Here is a 23203-nt window from a genome sequence, read left to right on the forward strand (position 1 = left end):
ACAAATGAAGGTTAAAATTCCCCGACACTGCCGGGAATCGAACCCGGTGACCATTCAGCCAACGAGTCGGACATTTTTGTTGGGATTTGGAAGAAACAAGTTCCCCCATGTTATCACAAACCTGAAGAGAACACTAGTTTTACCTACAGCTTTCGACTTGTGCAGAATGTTTATATCCCATTCCTCTAGTAGCGACCTACTATTGCTTGTCTATAGTGACTGACAGTACTGCTCTGTAAATTAGCAGTGAAGAGGGGGTTTCTCCTCTGGCTTTGATGGAAAATTTGCCTCCAAGTTAGATAGATTTTTCCGCCGCCAGTGTAATGAATTAAGATTTTCCGACTCATCGGGTATTCCTAGGAAACAGATTAGTAAAAGGGCATAGTTTTTGCCCTGGCAATTTCCACTATTCGATCCCCCCCCCCGCGCCGAGAAAAGACGAAGAGTGTTCACGGATCACGGCTGTCTGCGGTCTGGTCATTCCGGCCCTGGAACTTTGGACTGTTAGAGCGGCAGTGTAGTACTGTTCGTTAAAAGCAAATATGTGGTTTTCAATTTGATCGAGTATTTCACATGAAAGCATTGCTGTTACTCACGCCATTCCTACCGACGTCATTGTAATGGGCTATGCTAATGTCAGTTGGGAAAACCACGAAGACAGTCTTTCCGAGGATGTAAACAGGCAGTTGGAGAGTTAGTGTCTGCCATTATAATGAAAATTCCCCAACTTGTTTGTGACTGATGGTAGACAATGATTATTACGTCGCATTTCTAGGGTAACTATGTAATTTAATACAGTCTTGCTCACAATGTGTACACTACCTAACCTAGAATTTTGTATACAATGTAGAACTCCGTAGCGAAGCACGGGTACATCAGCTAGTTACATTATAAAACACGATATTGTTAAAATTATGAAAATAATCATTAAGAGAAAATACCACGTAAGGCAAAACTTTGTGGGCGGTATGTTTCACACATTCAGACAACTTATATTTAACTGTCATTTCATACATTACTTCATTGGAAGCGTATAATACAAATTCTAGTCGAATTTATACAGCGCGAATTTCTGTATGCAATATATTAACATAACTATAATATTAGTGAAAAAAATTACGATAGTCCGCCTCTGTGGTGTAGTGGTTAGTGTGATTAGCTGCCACCCCCGGAGGCCCGGGTTCTATTCCCGGCTCTGCCACGAAATTTGAAAAGTGGTACGAGGGCTGGAACTCGGTTCACTCAGCCTCGGGAGGTCAACTGAGTAGAGGTGGGTTCGATTCCCACCTCATCCATCCTGGAAGTGGTTTTAAGGGGTTTCCCACTTCTCCTCCAGGCGAATGCCGGGATGGAACCTAACTTAAGGCCACGGCCGCTTCCTTCCCTCTTCCTTGCCTATCCCTTCCAATCTTCCCATCCCTCCACAAGGCCCCTGTTCAGCATAGCAAGTGAGGCCGCGAGGTACTGGTCATACTCCCAGTTGTATCCCCCGACCAAGAGTCTGAAGCTCCAGGACACTGCCCTTGAGGCGGTAGAGGTGGGATCCCTCGCTAAGTCCGAGGGAAAAACCGAACCTGGAGGGTAAGCAGATGATGATGATGATGATGAAAATTACGGTAGTCAGAATTATCAGTATGTGATATAATATTCATACGAAGAACTATTAAATGTACCTGAGGGTGTTATGAATAATTTTCTTATTTATTTGAAGTGCCAACGGCCGTAGCCGTGTTGAAACACCGGATCCCGTGAGATCTCCGAGGGGTAAGGGAATGGAGGAGCGGAAAGGAACTGGCCACCCTACCGCACGTAAACTCCGGCTCAGGAACACCTCTGCGGGGGTTCGGATCTGCCTTCGGGCAGAATAACCTTTACCTTATTTGAAGTATTTTGAAGTAAAGGGGTATGTTCTTTATTGATTGTTCTTTTTACTCGTTATGCGCAACTGAGGAGCACGTTTTAACTTATTAGCACTTTAATGATTTTTCCTTCTACTTTTCCCAACATCCCTTCATCCTCTCGCTGTGCTACTTTTACGTCGTTCAGCCCATCCTCTATATAGCCGGATGGGTTTTACAGAACATTTGTATTTGTTAATTAAGGTTCTGAATTATTTTCATTAATGCCAATTTCATTTAGGTCTTCACTAATTTCTTTTAGCCAACTATTGTGATTTTTTATTGACATGGCTGTTTAAAATTTTCTTTGTGAGCATGTCGTTATCTATACAAGTGACCATAAAATTGTAATCGCCGTTTCCTGATAGTATCTGTGATTTTTTCCTGTAACGTGATATATTTAATCCAAATTCCGTTTTCGTATTTTAGTCGTAAGACTTTTCCTGGTAGACGTTGTATATAGGAATATATACGGATATTTCAATAAAATGCCAACATACTGGAGATCAAGGCCTATATAGACTATTTGTGTGAAATATATGAAAATGCTTTATTACGTATCTCCGTTACTATGTTATTTCCCGTTTAACGTATGGTTTTCTGCTAACGAAGGTTTTAGAAACAATACCCAAGAAATTGCCTACTGCGCGCAGTCGGAAAACGCTAATCGTGGGCAATGGTATCCTATTATACCTCCCCTCCATATTAAAATACTGTTACCAGTCCGAACAAGATGGCTGCGTGGTATGGACACTGCAGTTATAAGATAGTGGGTTCGAACCCCACCATTACTAAACCTGAAGAAAGTTTTCCATGGTTATCCATTTCGTCACAACGAAAATGCTGAGGCTGTACGGATGCTTCGTCCGCAGTCTTAGTTCTACCTACATCATTGTCACCGAAATCCTATCTGAGTTAGTGTGACGATTATGAACTACTACCCAGACGGGTTTTACCTGTGAACAGTCAAACAGCAGCGTGCGTAGACACGCCCTTCTTTGTAAGTCATGGCTGTGCTGCGAAGTGAGAAAGTTGGACATTCAATACCAGTTTGAAAACATTACGGGCTCAATGCTACAAACGCAGAGAAGGGAAAGTCATATTTTAGGTAATTTTTGATCCATAGTGAGTTGTATTATACATTTAACTTGGCAAAATAGTAGACAAAGAGGTGTATATGGATATTATATATCAACATCTAGTAAATTATCTGAGACAATACTACTTTCACCTTGACAGAGCGCCTGCAGAATTGCTCGCTAGTGGTCTAACAGTTTCTCATCAAATATGAAACCCCTCTACTTCAATGTCCTGCCTATTCACCCTCCTCAATCTTGGTAATTTAATGAAAGGACGTCACTTAAATCAGCAAATGTGGTAAAACCAGCAATACAGAGATATTAGGTGAGATTACAAAATATGTTTTCCAACAATACTTATACAATTTTTACCAACGTTAGCAAAACTGTAAAATCGACAGAATTGAATTAGCCTAGGTGGCTGTCCACAAATGTTTAAAGTTCATACAAAAATAATTATAAATACAGTATCTTACATTTAAATTGTTTGTATTATTTGTATGAAATTGCACACTAATTTACAATATCAAACAACGGAACCCTGCAAATACTTCAAATTAGTATTCCCAAATACATCCGTGGTAAATAACTAGCCTATAGGCTATATTGCTTGTCATTTAGTTAAGTTTGTTTCAGAGCGATTCAAATTTGCATAGTTCTAGAATAAGCACCAGTTGGAAAAAAGGTTTATCTGCAGATTATCACAGGGAATGCTAACAAAGTCAGGTAATAATAATATCGCTGAAATAAAAATAATTCAATATTTCAGATTCAATATCAAGAATGAGACTCATATCTTTGCTGCGCCCGCGAAAACGGGTATGTGATAATACTCTAGCCTCTTCAGTCCCGAGCTTGTTTTTGCATTCAATGGATTATAAATTTCTCAAATACATTTTAAAAATTCACCAAAGGATATAGTATGTTTCACTAAGTTGTTTTATGACGTGTAGCATATATGCTACATCAGGACTCAGAGTTGACTTTCCTACCATTATTACTTTTGCTTTAAATTGTTTTGTATTATTGTAAGTAAAGAAAACCACATGTAGAGTATATGCTACATACGGACTGAGGAGGCTAGGAGGAATACTGACCCGCAGCACATATGTTATGAAGAGTTTTCCATGTAACAGCTTTGCTGGGAATTTTAATCCATATTAAGATTAAAATGTCATTTAAATTTGTTTTAGTCCTAAATGAAAATATAAAATATTAGACTTTTGATATATCTTAACTATTGAAACCATGTTTTGCAACACCTTACATTAGTAATGTGTGGTGAGCTAATTAGAACTGAAATTTCGTACTTTTAAATACTTCACGTACTTCAGGGGTGTTCATGACTGCACTTAAGTACTAAGTTATATAAGCTGTCTTTACGTTGATTATAGTGGTAACGATTAATTTTTAAGAGAAAGTACCCACAACGAGTTAATCATCAGCAATTAACACTTGTCATAGAAGAAATCATTGCAGCAGAGGCTCAACCATTCAAATTATAATTGAATTGTAAAGTATAAAATGGAAGAGCACCTCGATCTTCTAAACATGATACCGCTTGAGTCGATAAACAAGAAGCGTTCGATAAGGGAGCTGGCATGGTGACGAGTCCAGCACGAGCAGTTAGAGACACCGCCGTCACCACTACACACATTAAGTTAAGAATTCCTGAGAAGAACCTAAAATTTACAACAATAAACAATGGAACATTGCTAATCAGACTCTGCTAGAGACATGCAGTCACCACTCCATAATTTATATTAATAACTCCTGAGAATAAACTGACATTTAAAATAAACAATTGAACGTTTCTACAGTAATATTCGGAATAATGTTACTGAAAACCTGACGCTCTGTGGGTTCTGTTCGCGGAGACGTTCTCACTTGCACTTCTCTGTGCTCAAAATTCTAGGTTCTTGGAGAATATTGGCCAAACAGATCCCTCTTCACGATAGTCAAGGTCCATTGAATATCGATCCATGTATGGGAATAAGTCTCTAGATATTTGTAACAATTTGGTACGGCAATAAATCGTATATTTGTTCTCAGATATGCTATGTAGATGTGTTATAGTGAAGTTTACATTGATCTTTGTGTCATTCAATTTGTGACACGTGGTAGGCCGGCCATTTTCTGTGCCATTACTCACCCGCTCTTTTACACCGGGTGTGGTATCTACTTTGGAAGTCTAAGAGAACTAACAAGAAGTTCGTTCTCTCCTTTCGTCACCCCAACCACCCTCTCAAACAGTCCTCCGTAACCTCCCCTTCCTCTTCTACCTCTCTGCCTTAGAGCTACAGCGCCTTCATTTTCACTACTACGAACAGAACTACTGGGAAGGATTTTTCTATCGGTTATACAAACATTATTTCTCGAATGTATTTATTTAGCGTATGGTAATAATTATTTAGGGCGAAAGTATTTACGTATGACGTGGAAACGAATAGGCATATGTGAAACACTTTCGCCCGTTTAATGTACAGTACTTTATTTCATAATAAGGTGAATTTCATTATAATATAAACACATTAGGCCCATTTCAGAGCCACCACTCGTGAGAGAATCACTAGATTGCGTGCTAAATCGTCGGTTTAATTCTTTTTTTTTCCTGCCAGTTGTTTTACGTCGCACCGACACAGAGAGGCCTTACGGCGACGATGGGACAGGAAAGGGCTAGGAGTGGAAAGGAAGCGTCCGTGGCCTTAATTAACGTACAGCCCCAGCATTTGCCTGGTGTGAAAGTGGGAAACCACGGAAAACCATATTCAGGGCTGTTGACAGTGGGGTTCGAACCTACTATCTCTCGAATACTGGATACTGGCCGCACTTAAGCGACTGTAGCTATCGAGCTCGGTCAGTTTAATTCCAAAATACGCCATAGTGTCCATACACAGGGTTAGAGTCAGGAAGGGTATCCGGTTGTCAAACAAGGTCAATTTCACAACAGAAATACAGTTCGCATCCACTAAGTTGATAGTTGGATGTTTAGGCTCATCCATCCGTACATCCGTCCGTCCGTTCGTTGGAAGGCAGCAACATTACAGAATGTGCGGTTCTTCCGTATTCTATTCCCAGCTTTATTCCTAATTTAATTCAAGTTTGTTAGTCTTGAATGAGGTTTAAGCAGCCTCAGAAGAACAGTCGTGGAAGAAAGCCCCTGTGACAAGGGGTTCAGACTAGATATGATTTTACGTCCGGATGCCCTTCCTGTCGCCAACCCACTGTGCAGTGGTTACTATAGTGAAGTGCATTGTGCGTGTATATCAACATATGTACATTCAGAACAGTACATATACCTAGTTCCCGAGACAGAGGTATTAACCAGATACAGCTAAAACCCCGGTCCGATCGGATATCAAACACAGGACACAGGGTTAGAGTCAGGAAGGGCATCCAGTTGTCAAACAGGGCCAATTTCACAACATAAATACAGTTCGCATCCACTAGGGTGTTCCACCAGGGTGTGGAAAAGTGTGGATACAGAGAAAGAAAACAGGGGGCATCAGAGCTCCGGTGTTCTAGGTCTACTAGAACCTAGGCCTGTTTTCAGTTCTTTTAGGTTGAAATGCCAGGCTGAGTGGCTCAGACGGATGAGGCTCTGGCCTTCTGACCCCAACTTGGCAGGTTCGATCCTGGCTCAGTCCGGTGGTATTTGATGGTGCTCAAATACGTCAGCCTTGTGTCGGTCGATTTACTGGCACATGAAAGAACATATTTTGCAAAGTTTATCCCACCTACTCAATATAGTACAATAATTGCAATGTCTATAAATATTGAATTTTCACGACCACATTGTAATCGAAAGCGACTTTCAACCTATTAGGTCGTGTTACGTACATTTACTACGTATTGAAGAGATGTTAAGTACAGAACAAAAATGGCCAACCAGACACCAGTGGGATCCGAACCCACAACCTCCCGATTTCGCGTCGGTTGCTCTACCAATTGAGCTATGGTGTCCTAGGCCGTCGTCGTGCTGTTGGAAAGGATCTAAGCTACAGGTCTCGTACTACTACCATCACACTCTAGAGTGCGTTTAAGTTGCCCGTTGAGGGCCAAGTCAATGAATATTGAATTTTCACGGGAGGTTGTGGGTTCGGATCCCACTGGTGTCTGGTTGGCCATTTTTGTTCTGTACTTAACATCTCTTCAACACGTACTAAATGTACGTAACACGACCTAATAGGTTGAAAGTCGCTTTCGTCTATAACTATTACAATACTAGCAAGGTACCCGTGCTTCGCTACGGTATTATACTGAAATTTATAATTGAATGCTTATTGTTTTAGATATATAATCCGCCGAAATTCGCGATCTGACTCGTTTTCAGCGAGAATCCACCAAAATTCGCGATCTGACTCGTTTTCTATTAGATTACGGCAAGTTTCCTCCCATTTTTCAATCTTCCTCTCCAGCAATCGATTTCGTACTTCCCGGGATAGGCTCAGGTATTCTTCCCGGTCAGTTGGGTCCGTAAATCTTTGCCATACCGTATTTTCCTATAATAATTTTTAATCTGGATAAAATCCTTCAGGAGATCCGGCGTGGTGTCATATTGGGTGCTTTGGCGGCACTGAACCCGCGGCCGGATTGCATTCTTAGTCACTACCCGTCCAGGAGCCGTTTCCAGCGCGGTCCGCACATTTGACGACGGTCCGGAATATTATTATTATTATTATTACTATTATGTGTTGCTGGGATGAATGATGACAGGGAAAACCGGAGTATCCGGAGAAAAACCTGTCCCGCCTCCGTTTTGTCCAGCACGAATGTCACATGGAGTGACCTGGATTTGAACCACGGAACCCAGCTGTGAGAGGCCGGCGCGCTGCCACCTGAGCAACGGAGTATCCTTATAAGTACGTTAAGAACAGTAACATCAATTGGTCTCACCTCCTTTTACACCCCACCGCCGTTAGTCTTTACTGCCAACCCCCCCACCCAAAAAAATAAAAGAAGGCGTGTTTCTTTATGTTTAAGGGAGATTCCAAACACCAATGTTCACGTCTATTACCTTAAGTTTTGAGATATAAGTATCCCCATAAATATAATTTACTTTTGTCACTTCATTTCAAACTACTCCACCCCCCCTAAGTGAATTTTCCCGCAAAAAATACTTGTTTCTTTAATAGTAAAGGATCTTCTAAATACCAATTATCACGACTCTAACTTCTTCAGTTTTTTATTTATGTGTCCTCATGAAAGGAATTCAACTCCTTTACACTCCCGCCCCCAAGATGGTTTCCCCTCCAAAACGCGTTTTTCTTTGTTTTTAAAGGAGATCTCACGTCTGTAACAACTTTAGTTTTTATTAGATGTATATATTCTCATACAATTTAAGTCAATTAATTTTTCAATTCTTCCCCCCCCCCTCCCCCACCCCTTTCATTGGATTTTCCGAGAATACGTGTTTCTTTACTTTTAAAGCAGATTGCAAATATCAAATTTCACGTCTGTAACATCTTCCTTTTTAAGATATCAGTAGCTAAATTTAAATAATTCAACACCATTTTCAGTCACTTTCACCCCCCCCCCTCCACCCAAGTGGTATTTCCGAAAACTAAAAATACACGTTTCTTTATGTTTAATAGAGATAAAAATACCATTTTTCACTTCTGTAACATGTTAAGTTCTTTTTTAGATATACTGTAAAAATTCTCATTTTAAAATTTCACCCCTTTTGGGTTCCCCTTAAGTGGAGTTTCCAAAAACAAATCACCTATGTTTCTTTACATTTACAGGAGATCCCAAACACCCACTTTTTATGTCTGTAACATTTTACGTTTCTAAGATATTCTTTCAAAAAATTCACCCCAATTTGTCACTTCTGTTTAACGGCCATTAATAAGATTTTCCAAAAACTAAACGAATACGTGTTTCTTTATTTTTAAAGAAGATCCCATATACAAATTTTCAGTTCTGTAATATCTTCCGTTTCTGAGATATATGTATCCTCATTAAAGGCATTCACCCATTTTTCACCCTTTTACACCCTTCCTATTGGGATTTTCCGAAAACAAAAGAATACGTGTTCCTTTATTTTTAAAGGAGATTCTAAATACCAATTTTTACATCTATAAACTTTAACAGTTTTGAGATATAGATACACTCATTTTAAAAAATCACCCCCTTTTAACCCCCCCCCATTAATTGGATTTTCCAAAAACAAAAAAATACGTGTTTATTTTTAAAGGAGATCCCAAGCACCAATTTTCAGGTCTGTAATATCTTCAGGTTCTGAAATATAAGTAGACTCATTAAAGGCATTCGACAACTTTTTCAATCTTTTCCACCCTTCCTATTCGGATTTTCCGAAAACAAAATATACGTGTTTCTTTATTTTTAAAGGAGATTCTAAATACCAATTTTCACATCTATAAGCTTTAAAAGTTTTGAGATATAGATACACTTATTTTAAAATATTACCCCCTTTTAACCCCCCCCCCCTTAATTGGATTTTTCCAGAAACAAAAAATACGTGTTTCTTTATTTTTAAAGGAGATCCCAAACACCAATTTTCAGGTCTGTAATATCTTCATTTTCTGAAATATAAGTAGCCTCATTAAAGGCAATCAACCACTTTTTGACCCCTTTTCACCCCTCCTATTGCGATTTTCCGAAAACCAAAAAATACGTGTTTCTTTATGTTTAATGAAGATTCTACATACCAATTTTTACATCTGCAAACTTTAAAAGTTTGGAGATATAGATTCACTTATTTTAAAAATTCACCCCGTTTTCACCCTCCCATTAATTGGATTTTCCAAAAACAAAAAAATACATGTTTCTTTATTTTTAAAAGAGATCAAAAGTACCAATTTTCAGGTCTGTAATATCTTCAGTTTCTGAGATATAAGTACTGGTATCCTGATTAAGGGCATTCAACCCATTTTCACCCCTTTTCACCCCACCTATTGGGATTTTCTGAAAACAAAAAAATACGTATTTCCTTATTTTTAAAGAAGATTCTAAATACCGATTTTTACATCTGTATACTTTTAAAGTTTCGAGATATAGACACACTCATTTTAAAATTTCACCCCTCTTTTCACCCCCTTAGCGAAGGAATATCCAAAAATCCTCTCTTAGCGAGCACCTATATCTTAATATGAATATATCCCCAAAATTTCATTTCTTTACGTCCAGTAGTTTCGGTTCTGCGATGATGAATCAGTCAGTCAGTCAGTCAGTCAGTCAGTCAGTCAGTCAGTCAGTCAGGACAAGTTATTTTATATATATAGATATAATCAAGGGACTAGACCCACATAGGGTCGAAACTAGTCTAGTAGCCAAGTATACAGTACAGTGTAGTACGAGATTAGTGTTAACGTGTCATGTGCAAAGCGTATTTTCCAGATTGACTGAGGTAGAAATGTGACATTGATCATCATCATCATCATCATCTGTTTACCCTCCAGGTTCGGTTTTTCCCTCGGACTCAGCGAGGGATCCCACCTCTACCGCCTCAAGGGCAGTGTCCTGGAGCTTCAGACTCTTGGTCGAGGGATACAACTGGGGAGAATGACCAGTACCTCGCCAAGGCGGCCTCATCTGCTATGCTGAACAGGGGCCTTGCGGGGGATGGGGAAGATTGGAAGGGATAGACAAGGAAGAGGGAAGGAAAAGGCCGTGGCCTTAAGATAGCGGGTTTAAATTTCGGCACCTCGGCGTCTCCGAAAACCGTAAAAGAGTAGTTAGTGGGAAACCACGAAAAACCACTTCCAGGATGGCTGAGGTGGGAATCGAACCCACCTCTACTCAGTTGACCTCCCGAGGCTGAGTGGACCCCGTTCCAGCCCTCGTACCACTTTTCAAATTTCGTGGCACAGCCGGGAATCGAACCCGGGCCTCCGGGGGTGGCAGCTAATCACGCTAACCACTACGCCACAGAAGCGGACCTTAACTTTTAATGCCGTGTATAATTAACAGCCTTCGAGACCTGAACCGGTATTGTCTGCTCAAACAGCAGGACGCAAGGTCTGATTACATCAAGACAATGCAGGCACAACAAATCGTACTTTTAAATCTCTATGTTTAGTTTTGGCTGCCGAGCTGAGTGGCTCAGACGGTTAAGGCGCTGGCCTTCTGACCCCAACTTGCCAGGTTCGATCCTGGCTCAGTCCGGTGGTATTTGAAGGTGTTCAAATACGTCAGCCCCGTGTCGATAGATTTACTGGCACGTAAAAGAACTCCTGCGGGATTAAATTTCGGCACCTCGGCGTCTCCTAAAACCGTAAAAGAGTAGTTAGTGGGACGTAAAACAAATAACATTATATATTATTAGTTTGGGCTAAACTTTTTACAATTTGCTTTATGTCGCACCGACACAGATAGCTCTTATTTCGACGATGGGATAGGTAGGGCCTAGGATTTGGAAGGAAGCGGCCAAGGCCTTAATTAAAATACATTTAGTTGGTGTGAAAATGGGAAACCACGAAAAGCCATCCTCAGGGCTGCGGACAGTGGGATTCGAACCCACTATCTCCCGGATGCAAACTCACAGCTGCCCGCTCCCAACCGCACGGCCTAAGTGCCCAATGTTTGGGTATAGAATACTCTATTAGACAGATACTGAAATATAGGCTAGTCAATCCCATTTATATGTCCCTGTTATCTAATATCTTAAGGAAATTTGTAAATATTTCACATACTCCTATTAAACTAGCCGCAAGAAAATCCGTGGCACATACAAACCATTTAGAACCTTGGCCTGGGAAGACGACTACTGCCCAACCGTATATTTGAATACAATATTCTCAGCGTAATGACATTCTCATCCACAATGCTAGGCTTTCGTGATAGAGTTCGCTCCGTCTCATAAGCGACAGCTCTTCTATTTTCATCTCGAGATTGATTCAACCTCGTTCCAGCACTTAATTCGGAATTAAAATCCTTGGACTGGCAGGGGATCGAACCAGCTCTCTTAAGATGAGAGATAGGCACGCTTTATCAGGGGGCTGGTAAAATAAGGGTAATGATAAATATCTGAATATTACAGACAACTTCAGGAAAGGTGTAAGTGACCAACCATCTGCCCTGTGCCAATGGATGTTCCACGATTTGCAATGTAACACGCATAGTAGTGCCACTGCTGTTCAGGGTCACGAAGCTAATGAATTGTGACACTATTTGGCCTCCCTGGAGCGAATGGTCTTTCGCTGCCAGAGCCAGACATGCAATCCCCTCAGTGGGATCATGGAACCTGTTGTCATGTAACTTATCTGGCTGTATCAGCGGACGGCATCTCTCCCGTTTACATGCAATGCCCCAATTTCAGTGACATTGGAATTTGATATGCATTCTAACAACACATAACTAAATATAAATGAAAATAAGCACAAGTAAGAAGCAAAATGATCTCAGTACAGACCAAGAAAGCTCTTGGAGGAGTGGAAGCTAAAGATTTACACTACCCGGAACCTCGGCACAAAGAGGTAAAACGTGGCTAGCTCTAAGCCTGGTCACCTTTGTTCCCAGGAAGTAAACTATTATACAGAGTAATTTTTTAACATCAAATAGACTACATGCAATTTTAATTCCTCAATTTTAAGTGTGCATTTAAGTGTGCATTCTAATTAGACAGCACGAGAGCATAGGATTTCAGACATTAAAGAATGTTTAAGACAAATCATCAACCAGATGAATTTTTTTTTTAGAATTATGACTTACAAGAATTTTCTTGTTACATATTAGGGAAATTTAATATAACATAATAGATGTTTAGGATTTAATCAATAAATATTCTGTTTGTAAATATGTATATGTATGAATTGATTATGACAATATTTTGTTTAATATTTAATATTTATATCGCCAAGTTTTTTCACATTTTCTAAATCAGCTGATGATGGTGACTTAATAGAGCACCGAAACATGTACTGTAATAATAAATAATGTTGTAAATATCATCCAACAACATTGTATTAGTATTGAAAAGGTGGAACTTGATAGACTTTAAATTATTGTGATCTCAGTTCAATACGGAAAATAAGATGAAGTTTCTTACGTTTAATTTATTATACAGAGCGTGTTTCAAAAAGAATATACGTATTTCGAATGCATATATGTCTTAAACTTTATGACATACGAATATGAAACTTTACACACATACTTACGATCCTCTCAAGTTCAGATTACAGATGTTTAATATGGACCTCCATCAGTGACACGAACAATATCATATCGATAATCAAAATACTCCCATACTCGGGCAAGCATGTCTTTCGTCACTGATGTTATGGCAGTAGAGATCCGGTTCTTCAACTTTTCCACGTTCTGTGGTACATAAACATTGTCTCGAACGAAACCCCACAGGAAGAAGTCACAGGGTGTCAAATGCGGTGACCGTGGAGCCCAGCTGAGACATGCTAAAGGCCTGTTTTCACATGTAGGACTGTGCTTCGGCTGTGCTTCGACCGTGCTACGGCGGTGTCGCCTACTCTGTCTTTTCACATGTAGGACTGTGCTGCGACTGTGCTGTGGTCATGTGGTCCTTGTTCATTGCATCTGTGCTCACAGGTTGGAGACATGGATCCGAACGAAGAAGACGTACCGTAGTTATTGCCTGCGCAGCGTACATTGTTTTACAACAAAAGAAGAAAAAAAAAAGAATTACAAAGGCATTCATGTTGTTGAACTAAAATTATCACTTGTTCGTCCATCTTTAAGGAAGACAACTGCGCCACACCTACTACTGCAAACTACCACACAATGTATCTCAACCAACGAGCACAGTACTCAGACAGCGCATTGCGCACTCTATGTTATTCTGTGCTCGTTGGTCACTGGATCACGTACGACCGAGTGCTTCCGATTACCACCGAAATAAGACGGAAGTCCGGCTTGGCGACACTAGGGCGACCGTTTCTAATTTTCACATGTGGTACTGTGCTGTGACCAGGCGACGACTGTGTGGGCCGTAATCGCTCTGTTTGGCGATCCATGACAGCACGGTACCAACACGGTAGGGACACAGTCCTACATGTGAAAATACTCAACTGCTGTTCAATGTAAATGGAATGGTTTATACTGTTTGGCGATTGCGGACGACACAGCACGGTCGAAGCACAGTCGCAGCACAGTCCTACATGTGAAAACAGGCCTTTAGTCGCCAGCTCCTTGACGACCAATCCAACGGTTCGGTAGAGTTTCATTCAGATATTCACGCACTGGGCAACTCCAGTGAGGGGGGCTGAAGTTGTCTTCGTGCATCCTCGGAAACAACCAGTTTTGTAACATAGCGAAATACTGCTGACCATTAACCGTGTTTCCATCAAAGAAGAATGGGCCGCAAACAGATGATCGGGATATCGCACAAAACCCATTGGCTTTGGGCGAATCTCGTACATGTTCAATGACTGCATCTGCGTTCTGTAGGCCACAAATTCCAATATTGTGTTTGTTGACCTGACCACTAACATGGAAAGTCACTTCATCATTCGAAAGTGTTATCATTGTCAATAGCATCAAGAATCTTGTTACAAAATACCACACGTTTGCGTTTGTCATCAGGACGCAGAACTTGTAACAGCTGTTACTTGTACGGCTTCATAACTAACCGACGTCTCAAAACACGCCAAATTGTTGTTGTAGGCAGTTGTAATTCCGAATGGCACGACGAGTTGATTTTGAAGGACTACGGTGGAAAGCAGTTTCAATTCGTGCAACATTTTCTTTAGGAGCACGAGGGCGGCCAGGATACTTTCCTCTACATACACATCCTGTATCTACAAACTGTCGATACCATCTGCCAATGTTCCACCTATTCGGAGGATCAATTTGGCACCTCAACCTGAAACGTCTTTGCACTGTAATCACGGAATTGCACTTCTCAAACTTGAGAATGGAAAATGATTTCTGCTGCGGGGTAGCCATTTTAAACATATGACGGTTATCAAGCAAAACAGAAGACTACTGACATGTAGCGGCTATTAATATAAACTAGACTATGTATTCGTTTCTCCAATTGCCGAGCCGAGGCGCAGCGATCCATAGTTTGGACAAAATAATACTTTGTATTACGTATATTCTTTTTGAAACACCCTGTATATTTGTAGTGCAGGTTGAGTGCACTCCAGGGCAATGACGCTTTCGTTTCTAGTTGGTTTGACTTCCTGAATGGTAATCGAACCAAAGTCCTTCCACCTCAGATACTCAGAGCCCGAAAGTAAGAACGGTTCTTGGAAATTCTTCTGAAAATTGTGTGGTGAAAGAACGAGGACGCTTAGTATCGTCAAGAAGTGACCGAATCCGTTCAATTTCGTGAAATTTGTTACTGCATTATCTTTAAATATTAAACGTGAACTAGCTGAAACCAGTCAATACATGACGGTCAATGGGATATTTATTTATTAAAGGATCTCCTTATATACGACATTCCTTGTATTTTATTCTGCAGGTCTTTTGATTTGCCTCCCGTAGGCGACCTGCGAGTCGTGATGAGGATGAAATGATGATGAAGACGACATATACAACCAACCCCCGTGCCAGTGAAATTAACAAATTAAGGTTAAAATTCCCGACCCTGCCGGGAATCGAACCCGGGACCCCTGTGACCAAACGCCAGCATGCTAACCATTTAGCCATGGAGCCGGACAATTATTTCCATAAGCAGTAGACAGTATGAAAATGACTACTGAAAGTTACATAATCCATAAATCTAATGTTTGCAGCTCATTTCGTTAGGAATTTTTCTTGAAGTATACATGAATCTATGTAATTGTGTTTCTGGTCTAATGACTTACAAATAAATTTAAGGACATAGTTACCCAAAAAACCAGTCATATTCTTCTACGCAAAAATTAATTCCTAAAGAAGAAAGTCTCTCGAGAAAGGAAAACGATAACGGAAACAGTAACCACACGACTGTCTGGAAAAGTAAGTATAATCTTTATATATAAAACAAGAGTTTTGTCTGTACATTGCTCAGAATTTGAAAATAATGGTATTTCTGTATCGATCATGTCCACAGTAACAAGAAAATGCAGTTTTTACTTTTCCGGAATTTCTGTGTCTGTCTGTCTGTCTATATGTATGTACACGCATCACGAGAAAACGGCTGAAGAGAATTGAATAAAAATCGGTATGTGAAGTCGGGGGGTGAGCCGCTACAATCTAGGTTATAAATAATTTTATTCACGCTGAGTGAAATAGTAGTTTAGGGGAAGGTCTAAAATTCAATGCTCAAATATTTATATTATTAGTGGTCATATCGATAAATACTACATAACTAAAGTTATATAGAATTAAATTTCTGATCATTTACGTCTTATGCATTTTTACCGTACCGGCTATGATAACACAGATATTCATGAATTTGTATTTTTGTTGCTAAGTCCATATCAACGCCGAGCCCCGACAAAACGGGTAAGCAGAATTTAATGAAAATCGGTATATAGAGTCGGGGAATAAGAAACTACAGTTTAAGCTATAAACAATGTTATTCATTCTGGGTGAAATGGTAGTTTAGGGGAAGGCACCTAAAATTTAATTTTTAAATACCTATGTTCTTGGTCCTACGGAAAAGTACTACATAACAAAAGTTATAGAGAATACAATTTGCGATCATTTATGTTTTATTCAGTTTTACCGTACCGACTATGATAAGAGTGGTAGGGCCTATTTCAGAACCGAGAAGACAATTAATAATGTGAAGACCTACAATATCGAAAGCACGTAATATTGATCAACAATAACATTACACTGACCGTTGTTTGTTGCAATGTTCTTAGTCTCTTATGCTGACATTCAACTCCGATAGATGGGATTACTGCTGCGTATCGAGTATAACAGCCTAACTGAATATTGGCGGGAAATAGCTGAAGAGTTGGATAACTTTCTTCTTTAGCATGCCATTCCTCTGGTTCATGCATTTTCTGATACTGCTGGTACGGTTCATCATAGTATGCCAGCTATTCGATACCTACTCTGACGCGCTGTTTTGAATGAGCAGTGTGCGCACTTAAGTCAGAGGCTCAGTTAGTAGTAGTAGTAGTATGAACTGGTCTAGAATTACAATTTAGGCCTATTCCAAATTATGGTAGCACAATTCACTAAATAACTGAAAATTAAACCCTGAAAAGAGCCGTTTCTTAAGAAATGCTTCTTCCTCTTCACTTTTATTAAATCTACATTAATTTTATTCCAAATTAGCAGCGAAGATGTGGTTTCTTTCCTGGCTTGGTGGAAAAATTGCCTCCACGTCAGATAGTTCTTTCCCCCGCCAGTGTAGTGAATTGAGATTTTCTGACTCATTGGGTACTCCCAGGAAGCAGATAAGTAAACGGGCATAGTTTTTGCCCTGGGACAATCCACTATTCGAACCCCCCCGCCGAAAAGAGGATGAAGATTTTTCATGGATCACGGATGTCTGCGTCTTGGTCATTCCAGCTCTGTAGCTTTGGACTGTAAGTTCGGCAGCACAGTACTGTTCGTTAAAAGTGAGAAAATGTGTGGTTTCTCATTTGATCAAGTATTTCATATGAAAGCATTGCTTTTAATCGCGCCATTCCTACTGACGTCATTGTAATGACCCATGTTCATTTCAGTTGGGAAAACCACTAAGAGAGCCTTTCTGTGAATCTATAAAGGCAGGCAGAGAGTGAGTGTCTGCCATTATAATGTAAACTCCCCAACCTGATCGTGACTGACGGTAGGCCAGCTGGCCTGCCATTACAATGAAAATTCCCTAACCCAGTCCTCATATGAGAAAAGACGTTGGTGACTTCCCCATCGTGTTTCTAGGGCAACGTTAAGAGCTATTCAACTTAATACAATCTTGCTCACAACGTTTACACTACCTAACCTAGAATTCTGTATAAAATTTAGAATTCCATAGCGAAGCACGGTACATCAGCTAGTATTTCAAATAATGAGAAAATATTGCATGTTATATTCAAATATGGTGAGGGAATAACTGTTCTAGTTCATTAAATTTTCCAAGTTGTTCACTATTACCTTGCCCTGACCGATCTACCTTGAGTGAAAAAATACTTGGGAATGCCAAAATGGGGCCCGCCACTGACTTTTGTGCTTCCACGCGAATTTTCTCCTCCTTCCACACCTCTGCACTAAGTGACTTCAAAATTTGGCTCTCTGTTTACAAAATGGTATGTTTGGGAGAATTCGAATCTCACTAGTAAAAGGTAGACTACAATGTATTTATTTAGCGTACCATTATGGTATGACATTTAGAATGGAAGTGCCCGAGGACATGGGATGTACCTTAATTAACGCCATGGCCACTTCCTTCCAACTCCTAGGCCTTTACTATCCCATCGTCGCCATAAGACCTATCTGTGCGACGTAAAGCCTCTAGCAAAAAAAAAAAAAAAAAAAAAAAAATCCAAGTCAGACATATAAAGTCTTTCAAGCTGATAATATTCTTAGAGGGGTCTATGCATTACTTACTTACTTACTCCTTGACGCTACGGTCCTTGCAGAACCTTGGTCTCCGCAACAATCTTCTTCCAAAGCTCTCTGTCGATTGCCTTGGTCCTCCACCTCCGGACTCCCATGGTACGTAGATCAGCCCCCACCTCTTCTATCCATCGCTTTCTTGGTCTACCTCTACATCGTCTTCCACCTGGATGCCCCTCCAGCACTTTCTTAGGTTCTCTTGTAGTCTCCATTCGATGGACATGTCCTAGCCAACGCACTCTAGCAGTCTTCATGAAAGATACTATATCCTGCTCTTGGTACAGGTCTCTAAGCTCCTGATTAGATCTAATGCACCATCCCAGTGCAGTTGTAACTGGCCCAAAAATCTTCCTCAATACCTTTCTTTCCCATGTCATTAACCTATATTCTTCTGTTTTATTTAATACCCAGGTCTGAGCTCCATATGCAACCACGGGTCTAATAACAGTCTTATAAATGGTCAACTTAGCTTCCCTGGATATTTGTTTATTTCTTAATGTTGGAATTAAGGCAGCATAGCATCGATTTCCTGCAGCCAGTCTAGAATTTATTTCCTTTTTTTGTTTCATTTTGTGAAGTAATCAGAGAGCCTAGATATCTAAATTCCTGTACCCTTTCAAAACTCTTTTCTCCACACCTAAGTGCATTTGGAGGTTGACTAGATCTGGACCTCACTAGGAACTTAAGTTTTGTTGTTATTCACTACCAGGCCAATTTGCTGTGCTCCCCTCTCCAATTCTTCATAGGTTTCGAGAAGTGCATTCTTTGTACGAGAAATAATGGCCACATCATCTGCATATGCCAAGATTTGAATTAGTCTATGATATATGTTCCTTTCACGATTTGCAGTGATGGTACACACAGCTGTTTCTAAAGCAATATTGAAGAGGACAGCAGACATTGGATCCCCTTGCCTCAAACCCACTTTTACGTCGAAGGTTCGCGATACTTTCCCTTGTACGCATACCTTAGATTTACTTCCACTCAAAGCTGTTTTTTACCAACCTAATCAGCTTCCCAGGATAACCAAGGGCTTTCATTTCGATGAGTAGTTTTCCTCTTTGCACTGAATCGTACGCTTGTTTAAAATCAACGTACAGTTGATACAGTGGTATGTTATATTCATAGCACCTCTCCAGGATGATCCTCATTGTAAAGATATGATCTATTGTTGAACGGTTTGCACGAAATCCACACTGATATTCTCCAAGATCCTGCTCTGCTTTGTGTGTTAGACGCTTAGCTATTATTATGCTAAAGATCTTGTAGCCTATGCAAAGCAGAGATATCCCTCTGTAATTTTCACATTTCAATTTATTTCCCTTCTTAAGAATTGGGTACACCAAAGCTGTTTCCCATTCTTCTGGTAATTTCTCTGTTCGCCAGATTTCCAGTATCAACTTATACAATGCTTGTATCAATACCGTTCCACCATATTTTAACAACTCAGCTGTTATTCCATCTTCTCCTGGTGACTTAGGTCTATGCATTATTGTCGTTATTTTGCGACTGCCCTTTTACTACAGCACCTATTGCAGAAGTGTGCTGGAGGTAAAGGACACGATGAGTAGAAATATAAACACAGAAACCGTGGTGGTACATTCGTACATATCTCGCAAACGACTCTTGAGCGAAACCATCTTTACTGAAACTCTTTCAAATCAATCATCGGATCCTTGAAGCTATTTTTCCATAGTTCCTAGTCCAGCTCCATGGCTAACTGGTTAGCGTGATGGTCTTTGGTCCAAGGACTTCCGAGTTCGATACCCGGCTGGGTCAGGAATTTCATCCTTGATTGGTTAATTCTGAAAGCTCGGGGGCTGGGTATGTTTGTCGTCTTCAGCATTACAAATTATCATAGTTAGGGCCCCATCCTCACAAACGCGCAGATCTTCTATAAGGCGTCAACTGGAAAATCCTGCACCAGGCCTCGCCGGAGGCTACACGCAATTATTTAATTATTTCATAACTTCTCAATTGCTCGGTAAATTAAATCAAGTGTCTTTTATTGCAGGAGCCTCCGTGGCTCAGGCGGCAGCGCGCCAGCCTCTCACCACTGGATTCCGTGGTCCAAATCCCGGTCACTCCATGTGAGATTTGTGCTGGACAAAGCGGAGGCATGATTTTTTTCTCCAGTTCCTGCGGATTTCCCTGTCATATTTCATTCCAGAAACACTCTCCAGTATCATTTCATCTGTCAATCATTAATCATTGCCCCAGAGGAGTGCGACAGGCTTCGGCAGCCGGCACATTCCCTATCCTCGCCGCTAGATGGGGCTTCATTCATTTCATTCCTGACCCGGTCGAATGACTGAAAACAGGCTGTGGATTTTCATCCTTTAGTGCAAAAATGTACTGTTCTAGTGCTACATGATTATCATCATAAAATAAAAGGCTAAATTCATTTCACGTCATTCTTTACTATCTATGCAATTATTTACATTAAATATCGATACATAACTACACTGAAAATACTCCTACGTGCAGCGCCTGTCATATAAAATTCCTGAAAGAGCATTACAGTCACTGAAATTGTACGCAGAATCATTGAATTATGGCATCAAACTCCCTCAACTCAGCGTTATTCATTCACAAGAGAATATTGTTCTTTCAGGGAAGAGGTGTACTATTATAGGGTTTCTTTGTGGCAGCACTAAAGCTTTGTATTTTTATTCTAACGGTCTGAAACGAAATGTCATCTGTCTGCTTCGTAACAACTCTTCAAAACCAGCCAGTTGCCTTCTATTTAATGAGAGGAAGCAGTATTCATACCAGTAACAAAATGCTGTGAAAGAAGACTCAGAAGGAGTAAGAATATTTTCTTTTCTTTAACACTCGCCTGGAATTCTTTTCACTCACAAGGAACTCGGCGATCGTAGACTTGATTCTGAATTCTCTTAATATTTAAATCAAGCATTCATTTGGCAAACGACAACTAGGTATCACATGAAATATTTGAAGGCAACAGCATCAAAATGAGAAGACGGACACAGCATAAATGTCATGCCGGAAACTTTAATCTCTAAGCAATCTGCCCTAAAAACGGTGTCTTGTTCTCATGAAGTCCACGTCTGTTAATTTACATTTAATATTAATGGTCTCATGTTTCACTAAGCGGTTTTCGGAGTATCTAAGGCAATGGAATTTTGTCCCGCAGTTGTTTTAGGTGGCAGGAATATAGAATATACAGTGACTCTCATAATTTTTCGGACAGACATGAGTTATTATAGCTTCCTTTGCATTAGTGGTTTCAGTAATAATAAAGCACTCATATAAATCAGATACAACTTTCTGTATAGAGTATAGAAACTAAACGTCAATCATTCTTCTAATGAACACGTTCAATGAATATATAATCATTAAAAACAAAATCAAAATCAAAACCAATATTGCACAAAATTATTCGGACACTTTCCGTTTTACTGGTGGATTCTCCTTTCATTTTAATTACTTCCCTGAGTCGACTTGCCATGCTCTCCACTAATATCCGGATGTAATCGGGAGATATCTTCTGCCACTCTTCTTGATGTCGATTTTTCAGTTGTTCTCTAGATGTGATTGTTGTTTTCCTTATTTCTTTATCCAGTTTGTCCCAAAGATTCTCAATCACATTCAAGTCTGGTCATTGAGGGGGAGGATGAAGCACCTTTGGGCAATTAAACAATAACCACATCCTTACATTCCAGGCCATATGCTTTGTAGCGTTATCTTGATAAAACTTTTAAATGTTCACCAATCCCCATCTTTTCGGCACTCTTTTTCATATTGTCCCTCAGTATTCTAAGGTATTGGAAGTGGTCCATTTTACCCTCAATAAAAACCAATTCACCAACTCCATTCACCGACATGCACCCCCACACCATTACATGTCCACCACCATGCTTCACAGTTGATTTCAGATTTTTCTCTTGAAGCTCAGTATTAGAACGTCGCCAAACAGTTACCCTCCCATCAGATGGAAATATATTAAATTTACTCTCATCAGTAGATATAACGTCATTCCACCACTCATTGTCTTCTTTGGCAAACAGCATTCTCTTTCTTTGATTTACTTGATTTATGAAGGGCTTCCTTCTTGCAATACGGCCGTGGAAGTTACCTCTTCTGAGCCCTCTGCGTATTGTTTCGGGATGCACTTTCTTTCCGTTGTCTGCGGCAATCTCCGTAGCGAGTTTTGGAGCACTTAATTCCGGTTCCTTTTTCGTTTTTCTGATGATATAACACTCTTCCCTCACAGAAAATGTTCTTGGACGTCCCGTGTGCGGTAGATGTTCAATCCTATCTTCCTCCCGGAATCTTGTGATAATATCAGAGACTGTACTTTTCTTTTATTTGTAAAATTTCAGCAATTTTACGACAACTTTTACCTTTAACATGGTGAAAAATTACTTGCTGCCGCTGTTCGATTGTGTTCTCTCTTCCTCCGCGGCCCATTTTCACTTACGTTGTACACAGCAAGGTTAATAGAGAACAGTACACAGCACTCTAACACACTGAATGTTTACGTTCACACTGTTCGTAGCTCTTCTACACACGACCTCTGCACGGCGAATAATGTTGTTGTAGCTCGTTAACTGCGTTCTGAGGTTCCGAGGTTACTGGTTCTCTCCTGTTTACTAAAAGTACACATTTGAACGTCGTGTTGAAACTGTCAAAACTGGGTTCTGTCAGAAACTAGTTTGCGTGTACGATATTTTCTCTGAAATATAGAGTATTTAAATTACTAACGTGTCCGAATGATGATGTGAGTCACTGTATGAGACTGGCGTATTTGAGAAACTTTAAATGCCACTGGTATGTGCCATG

At 40.2% G+C, this 23203-nt stretch overlaps 1 non-coding gene across 1 annotated transcript; it reads right to left on the reverse strand.

Moving 5' to 3' along the window:
- Nucleotides 1-6867: 6867 nt before the first annotated feature.
- On the reverse strand, nt 6868-6940 carry TRNAS-CGA (transfer RNA serine (anticodon CGA)). Its single transcript has one exon. It is a non-coding gene; the product is annotated as a tRNA-Ser (tRNA).
- Nucleotides 6941-23203: the final 16263 nt, after the last annotated feature.

The sequence above is a fragment of the Anabrus simplex genome, chromosome 1, assembly GCF_040414725.1.
Source record: "Anabrus simplex isolate iqAnaSimp1 chromosome 1, ASM4041472v1, whole genome shotgun sequence".
NCBI classification, from domain to species: Eukaryota; Metazoa; Arthropoda; class Insecta; order Orthoptera; family Tettigoniidae; genus Anabrus; species Anabrus simplex.